Genomic DNA, 9,048 nt, shown 5'->3' on the forward strand with positions numbered 1-9,048 from the left:
AATAGACATTAGATAACAAAGAAAATGCGATTATTTTCCAGTTCCATTGATCAATCCTCTGATCATAGTATTTGCTGCTAGAACTATGACTCTTGAGGAATTTTGAACATATCGAGATTAATCTGCTGAAATCAAACCAGCACGTCGATGTTGTAGAGGACAACTTTCTTCATTTTCAATGGATAGGTAGCAACAGATCAAGAGATATTAATAATCTTCTACTTCCAGAAGACAACCCAGCTGATTTCTCGATAAACAAACAAGGCACCATTGGCACTAAACAATCTGGATAGAGCAAAATCTTGTTCGTATATGTTTCTTGTACTAAGGGCAATATATATCATATCGGCCACGTAAGAACCGATGCTCATAACAGAAGGCTAGAAGATTTACACCTCTGCAATATTTTTTCTCTCCATATACTTATGCTAAAGGCGATACACAGTATCGGTTATGCCTTGCATCTGTGTAGATGTTTGGGATGACTCTTCCGAGCCGATTTCTTGACTTGTTTCTAGTTTGAAATAAGCCATCTTTAAGGTGTCACCTTGCCAGGCTTCACCGGATATGCACCTCTTGCGAACACCATGCCAGACTTCAGGATCGGCTGCTACAATGTTGAAAAATGAATCCGCACGAACCATCTCCACAAGAATCCCCGATCCATTGAATCAAGCATTGGTGCATTGTAGATGGAATGCAACAGTTGGCATGAATCCAATCTCTACAAAGAAGTATAGCATATGAACATTTGCCATTGATGATGAAGAACGTGGTGGGCAGAGTCTTACTTTCGATCGTCAACTCAACACGAATTGCTCCCCGAGCTGGTGATACATCTCCCTCGAAATCGGTAAGCATCATATCGGTTTGGATTAGATCTTCCTCCCCGAGCCCAAGCTTTCTGAGTGTCGCATACGACATGAGATTCACCGCAGCGCCCCCATCCACAAGCATTTTGGTCATTGGCTTGCCGTTTACATATCCTTTAAAAAGAAATGGCCTCAAATGCTTGCGCTCCTTGTCTTCTGGCTTCTCAAACGTGGCTAGAACAAGATCCAATGATAACTGTGCCACAACCTGCTCAATGTCTTCATCAGATGGGGCCTTGAACCCCATTGGCAGGATAAAAACCATGTTAACTGAAGTGGCTTCTACTTCATCGGCTTTCTCCCTAGCACGTCACACCTGTGATTTGGGGTGCTGATCTTGACAAACATACTCTTCTCGTTGCTACTCCCTATGATGCAATCTCTGTACGCGTCTCTTCTAGGATCGAGTCAAACCTCCAGAACACCACTGAATTGGATTGGTGTCAGAGTCATGCTGAGGACTTTCCTGAGCTTCAAGATCTCGTGCGTATGGCTCATCAGAAACACGAGCATTGGCTTCCTCTTCCAATCGCTCTTGAGAGGAAATTCGTCTTCCCCATTGATCATGGACAGCAATGCGCCTTCTCTAGGGCTCGCCCCTGTGAATCAGCTATTGGTCTCGACCCTTGAAACACTGCCTTTTGTATGTGAATTGCTTCCCATGTGTCTTGTTGCACTCCAGGCAGTCATCAACCAATGGTACGCGCATGCCTTCATTCCAGCAGTGCATGAAGAATGGACACCACCAGTGGTATTCCTCTCGCCAGACACGTTCCTCTTGCCGGCGTTGCTCCTTCTCTTGTCGATGCTGGTACTTGTTAATCAACATCTGGGACGTCACACATCAGCTAGGTCTTCCGGAACTCTTAGCTCACTCGTATCGGCCCTGCCTCCCGAGTCGGTTGGCCGATACTTGCGCTTTGGGGTCGACAACTCCCGAACGCTTGGCTCGTTCAGAAGTCAACATTTAGGCCCCATCCTGGCATCCTGATCCTTTGCATCCACCATGTTAGCGGGGAAAGGATTGTCGATGTTTTACCATCACGTCTATCTAGGGATACACTTAGGTAGATGAATGATCGTGGGAAGCTGCTAAGATCAAGAACACGATGGTGCAAGCAACATTAGAGTTTAGATAGGTTCAAGCCGCAAGTTGCGCAATACCCTATATCCTATTGGGTGGTTTGTATTGCCTTGGGTGGTTATGGTGTGCGTATATGTTTTGGAGAGGTCCCTTCCCACCCTTATATAGGCCGGGGGAGAAGTTCTACATGAAACCCTAGATTGGTACAAGCCTAAGAGCCTATCCCGAGTACTACTCAAATGGTTTCTTTTCATGCCGACTAGTTCTAAGTCTACATGACTAGTTACATGACACCTGGGTATTAGACATGCCCCATCCCATATACAGTACTGATCCACGCCACGTCAGGTACCCCATGGTCCTGGGTCTGACAAGCCCCCGAGCTCTTCATAGCCAAGTAGTCACAAGTCTTCAAGTACTTCTGAAGCCATCATCGAGTAGTCTTTGAACTCCATGTAGAGCATGCTTTCCGAGTGTCTTGAATTGCACTGAGGCTGCGTGGTGCTCCTGCTCGAGTTGTCTTGACGCCCTCGGGTGAAAATCTTCATATATGTAGAGTGTGATGAACAATCACACTCCATATGGGGTAGCCCCTCGAGTCTTGATTCTTGAATACATGTAGGTTGAATCGAAGAATTCAGGCTGAGGGTCCGTCTTGATTCTTGAATTTAATCAAATGTTTTTCAAATATTTTTGAAAAACAAATTCCTTTTGCCATGTGTCCCGTTGCCCCCGAGCCTTGTGCCCAAATCTCTGATTTGGAGAACAGTCTCAAAGACATCATGGCATTCTTGAATTGATATGTTTCCATGATTATGATAGCTTCTTTTTGCAGGACCAGATCCCAAAAAATGACTCAAATGGATATCTTGCCCCTTAGGTTGCTAAGACCGCCTAACAAAAACAAATTTGCATAGTGAAAGATGCTTTGGCTTCTCCCATGTTACCCTTAATGTCATCCCGCTGAGTATTTAACTCAGTGGTGACCTAGGGTTATTGCCACTCGACTCTTGAGCGCCTGGCACTTTCTCCAACACAACTAGTTGTAGATCTAGTCCAATACGCACTCTTTCTCCTCTCGCCCCTTTCATCAAGAGCCCCTGAGCAAAGAATCTACTCGTGGCGGAAGAAATGGTGGTGATGAACGATGCTCCGAAGGGAAAGACGCAGGAACCATCACCGCCCAAGAACGAATGGAGTAAAAGTAAGTGCACTGATTCCACCCTGCTTCAACTCATGGAGGAGGGTTTACCTCAGACCAGAGAAGTAGTTCAGTGGAGAGCCCGAGTCTGATTTGATGCCTTACGATAGTGTTGATGAGCTTGTCCTATTTCAACATTTCATCGAGCATGGTCTTGCTCTTCCGGCTTCTGATTTCCTCCAGGGCCTTCTTTCTTTCTATGGGATTCAGATCCATCATCTGAATCCCAATTCCATTCTTCACATCTCTATCTTTATTCATTTCTGTGAGGCCTTTCTTGCAATCCAGCCCCACTAGAACCTTCCAATATCTTTTTCATCTGAAACCCCGCCCAAATAGCAAAAATCCCCATAAGATAGGGGGCTATGGTTGGTGTTTTACCGTCATGTCTAGCTAGGGATACCCTTAGGTAGAGAGATGATCGTGGGACACGATGGTACAAGCAACACAAGGGTTAGACAGCTTTGGGCCGTAGATGTTGTGTAATACCCTACGTCCTGTATGGTTTGTATTTCTTTGGGTACGTGTAGAGAGGAAGTCTCTATGTGCTAGGAGCTTAGGCTGATCTCTAGAGGAATGGAGGGGGTCCCTGCTCGCCCTTATATAGGCCAGGGTGGGTGTAGGGTTACATGGAAACCCTAAGTGAATTTATCTACTAGAGCTTATCCTGAGTAGTTTCCATCTAATCCAACTGGTACAAGACACATTACGGGTGGTTACATGGTACATAATATCTCCTACCCTATATCTCGCACAGAACCATGCCACATGAGATATCCTGTGGCCTCATGTATGACAAGCCCCCGAGCTCTTTGTAGCTGAGTAGACCCAGATCTTCAAGTACTTATGAGCCGTCGAGCAGTTCCCAAAACTTTGTGTGGATTATGTTCTCCGAGTGCTTCATGAGCTGTGCTGAGGATGCGAGGTGCTCTTCGTTCGAGTGGTTTTGAAATCTTCAGAGATCTCCAAATATGGGGTGCGACAAGTAGTCGCACTCCATATGAAGTAGCCCCCGAGCTTTAGGTTGAATCGAAGAATTAGGCTGAGAGTCACTGCAGTCTTTTGCTTATCCTTAAAAGGATAAAGTAAATCATTTATGACACGTATCCCGCAGCCCCGGGACTTGACTCTATGTCCCATGATTTGGAATTAAGGATCTAAGTTCGGGGCATTTATCTTGCTTCAGTGGCATGATCAAGTAAGCCAAATCCGGTACCTAAATGTCCTCTTTTTCAGAAATAATTCCTGAAAAAATGGTTCAGATAAATACGCCACATCGACAATACTTGAAAAGACCTCCTCAAAACAAGATAGCAGTTGTCCTTAGTGCTCTGTTGAGTCACGTGTCTATTACTGTATAAGGGAATCTGCCCTGGGCACCTGTGACTTTTGTTTCGATAGTGTCACGGGTTGGATTCTACTAGTCGTCTAGCCTCTATAAATAGGGTGCTGGAGTTCTTTTGGGAGGCATCCTTCCATGGAAAGCATGGCTATAGATTGGTGTTCCTCTCTAAGCAGCTCTTGGGCTCCTGATATGAGTAGTTTTCTTCCAACAGCTAATGCTAGAAGAGTACTTGCGAGCAACAAGGATAGCTTTCATAACCTAGACCTGCATCCATGCAGCTCCCAGCTTAGCCATCCTGGGCATCTTGTCCCTGTAGTTACAAGGGTGGAAGAAACTTCAAGGAGCTCAACGGTCTGGTTGTGTCATACTCTTGGGTATTCCAGGATGAAAGTTCCCAAGAAATGGCATGTCCGGTAAAGAGACTAAACCTTATTGTAGCATATTCAGGGAGAAGGAGAAATTCCTTTTCAAGATGCAAGAAGAGGACTTGCGAGGCTCTTACTGTAATCTGCCTCCTTGCACTTGAAATTTTTCTCCCGTGATATGAATATAGTTATTCTCAATCTAGGAATAACAAGCTTTAAAGCTTTGTAATGTCTAATAGCCGATGTATTCCATATAGTCTATCCTGGCTTCTAGGATCGAGTGGTTGTATGCCCCAATATTGCGGGTCCTCTTTTTCGGAATGTAATTCCAGAAAAACGATTTCAAATGGATTTTTAGTGGATTGATAGCCTCCGAGTCCTGTGCCCTTGTTCTGAAATTTGGAAATAGGGTCCCCAGGTATTGTGGCATATTCTGATAACTGTTTAGGGATGAAAACGATCGGGAACGGTCGGTAGCGGTATTACAATACGGAAAACAAAAGCGGTCGGGTGGGGATTTTCCTATATTTATGAAACTAATAAAATCAAATATGGTAAAATACTACTCTAAAATTAATTGTAAATGATAACTTTTATGTTTTCCAAAAAATGGGAACGGTCGGGAATGGTATCACAATATGGAATACTGTGCCGGTCGGTACGGGAATTTCCCGTCGCTCTTTCATCCCTATAACTGTTCACTTCTTCCTATACTCGTTCAGGGTAGATTTCTCGAAATTTGTGATGTAATCCGCGCCCAAATAAGGGTCCGGCCATTTGGGATTCCCTATAATTACGGTATTTCCACTGGCGGGACTTATAAATCCCGATCTAGTAACTCTTGGCCTTTTACCTTGGTCGCCATCTCTTTATTCCGCCACCGCCTTCTTGCCTTCCTAATCCGATACACGAAATTGCGAGCTCACTTTGCATCTGCAGCCCCGACCTTTGGAGGAGCTCGAGAAGGTCGGGATGGAGAAGCCCACAGATTCCGGCACAGGGGAGAAAAGGAAACGTGAAGGGGAGTCTACGAATGATTCGCCGTGGCCACATAGTAAGTGCTCTTCCGAGGATTTGGAAATTAACAAAGATTCTTTTTGTGGTTAGAGGGGGAATGCCCCTGTCAGACCCGGGGCAACGGGACTGCTTATAGGCATAGAATATTCTAGAGTAAGGGATAGCTTATGGATGTACCTTACCTCTCTTGTAACTACCCGATTAGGCGTAGAACTAGCTGCAGTACAAAGGAAACTACCCGATTGTGTTGCAGTAGGAATCCAACTGTACTCGGTTAGGACTTTCCATGTAACCCTGTCCCCCCGGATATATAAGGGCGGGCAGGGACCCCCCTCTAAAACATCAACACCTAAGGCAATACAAACCACCACATAGGACGTAGGGTATTACGCAACTCGCGGCCCGAACCTGTCTAAATCTTTGTGTTCCTTGCACCTTTGAATTCTAGAGTAGTCGATCCCTACCTACAAACCCTACTGCTAAGGGTATCCCTGAGCAGGCTTGGCGGTAAACACCGACAGCTGGCGCACCAGGTGGATTCGGCGAGTTCATCAGCGATTTCTATGGCCGGATCAACCGACGCCAACAACGTGCCGGAAGGCACAACTCTTGTTTTCGGTTCCTGGGCATGCATGGCTGACGGATCGGGCAGCTTCTCCAGCCACCTTATCATGCCTAACTTGCCTAAACCAAAAGCCGCCTCTCAAGTCATGGACATCCGCGAGTCTACGGATCTCGACGAAAAAAGAGTTCAACCCGAACTCGACTCGGACAACTCAGAAAACATGTAAACTCCAACCCGAACTCTTGGTTCAATCGAGTTCGGCACAAACTCTGATTCCGAAAAACCCCATTTTTCCAAAACTTTTGGAAAATACTTGACTCATCTCAAGATGATCAAACGCCCCAAGATCAAAAACTCAGAACTACTCGACGGAGTAAATCGGGTTTCACGATCAATAAAGGGCTGCATCAAACTTGCAGAAACTGCTCTTGGCACACCTAAATCACAGAACCCAGAAGTGCTGAACCCACCACAGAAAAGGTCAGGCGATATACTCTTAGCGATCGATCAAGTGGATTCCAAGCTCATCGACTATATCAAGTTAGCTGAAAGCACCCTGCAAAACAAAGAGCAGAAAACGGGAGGAGGAACCTGCGGGGGATCTGGTGAGACAAACCCCCGGCTTGTTTGGTTGGGACCGTCTATCTCCAGGATACCTCAGAACCCTTCACCGAAGCCTGCTCACATTCGGACTCCCGAGCCAGGAAAGTCCTCGTTCAATCAGGACATTGACCAATTCATGAACGGACTCGACAACTTTGAACCATTCGATGATCTCGAAGACTGGTCCGACAACGTCAACTTGTTCATGGACGCCATGGCCAATCCGCCCGAGCATGCTGACGCTCTCTGGGAACTGGCCAAGCTTAAAAAGGGAAAAGTAAAGCTCCAGAACATTCTAGTGATTCGATTTTCAACAAACCCTGGATTAAGGAGCCCCAAGGGCTGACCCCCACTCAATCATGTCTACACTGGATGAACGAGAACGCCCTCCGTGTAGAGATGAGCATCCCGCTTCTCGCTCACCCAAAGCACACATACTCTAAAATCGGTGGACTAACCGATTCCGAATCCGAGTACTCTTCCAACTCGGAGGACGAGCTGGATAACCTAATCCAGTACAGCAAGCAAGTCGATCCAACTCGGCTAAAAACTCCAAGTCCTATCAGGACTTCCTCCCTAACTTGGTCATATATGCAACGCCGCAAGGACGGACAGTGCGCCTAAGGAAGACACAAGATCCCACCACCTCCGGCTCGCAGCCAACAGATCTGCCTTACCAACAGAGCACCCCTCTAGACCCGTCCTCAAGCAAACAAGACCAGGAACTTCAAGATCTTTGACGTGAAATTCTCATGGTTCGTATCTCCGAAGTCCCGGAACCTAAAGGTGATTCCACAGAGAATCTCAACCTCGACGACTACAACTCTGATGATTTCGACGAGTACCTTTCCGACAACATGGAAACTACTCCTCCCACAATCACAGAAGCTCAGGCTACTACCAAGCAAGATCTGCCTGCTCCTCCTCCAGCGGTGACTGTCACTATCCAACTGGAAGAACAGCATCCACCACAAGATCTCTACGAGTGCCGTCGCCTGCTTAACCAGAAAAGGGCGTTTAGGCGCCAGCGCCTCGCCAACAACCAGTAGGAACAGTCGGGCGACAACTATGACTACTCGAACTGCGACCTTCACAATGTGATCAACATTGGGCGCGACGCGCGCAACGTCATCATCTCAAGAAGAAAGGAGCGCGAGGAATTCGAGGCTTACAGCCCTTCCTCCAATTACTGCATCCCACCAAAGGTTTCCGCATCATACAAGAAGCACAAGCCGGTAACCATCAGTACTTGTCCTCAGGGTAAACCGCACACCCCGCAACAAGGAGAATCATCTTAGGGTGGAAACAGGATTAATAAAGTACTTCTACGCAAGTGCTTCATCCACCCAAAGAGCTCCCACACGATCTTTCAGTGTGATTCACTCCGCAAGGCTCTTGGGGCACCTCTCCTGAAGGAGACCTTACCCCAAATCTAGTCGACTATCATATCGACAAGTTTTATCTTCGAATAAAGTCTTATTCAGTCTTTTAAACCATTTCACACGTCTAACGGGCAAGGGGTAGGTCTTAAGAGTCAGAGTTTGTCACTTTACAACTATTGTAATTTCGACAAATCCAAATAAAAGTTGATCCCTTTCATAAATCGACTACTTGGCTTTCACTCATATGACCAATATCCCATCTCGAAAGTCACGCTCAGCATCGGAGCTGCTATCAAGTAGTTTTTATGGTTTACACTCGAGTACGTTTTGGATATCCCTTCGACATTTACATCTTGGGCAACCCGACGGGGTTCATACCTAACAGTTTTGTCTTAAGGATTACTCCAGTCCTTGGTTAAAAGGACACCTTACTCGCCTCGCTCGAGTAAGTTTTGGATATCCCTTTGACATTTACGTCTTGGGCAACCCGATGGGGTTCGTACCTAATAGTTCTGTCTTAAAGATTACTCCAGTCCTTGGATAAAAGAACACCTTACTCGCCTCGCTCGAGTAAGTTTTGGATATCCCTTTGACATATACGTCTTGGGCAACCC

At 46.2% G+C, this 9,048-nt stretch overlaps 1 long non-coding RNA gene across 1 annotated transcript; it reads right to left on the reverse strand.

Moving 5' to 3' along the window:
* Nucleotides 1–203: 203 nt before the first annotated feature.
* Nucleotides 204–947, reverse strand: LOC120691979. The gene is made up of 2 exons (XR_005682432.1): nt 792–947; nt 204–724 (listed from the first exon to the last, which is right to left on the reverse strand). It is a non-coding gene; the product is annotated as an uncharacterized LOC120691979 (long non-coding RNA).
* Nucleotides 948–9,048: the final 8,101 nt, after the last annotated feature.

This window comes from Panicum virgatum, chromosome 9N (genome assembly GCF_016808335.1).
Source record: "Panicum virgatum strain AP13 chromosome 9N, P.virgatum_v5, whole genome shotgun sequence".
NCBI classification, from domain to species: domain Eukaryota; kingdom Viridiplantae; phylum Streptophyta; class Magnoliopsida; order Poales; family Poaceae; genus Panicum; species Panicum virgatum.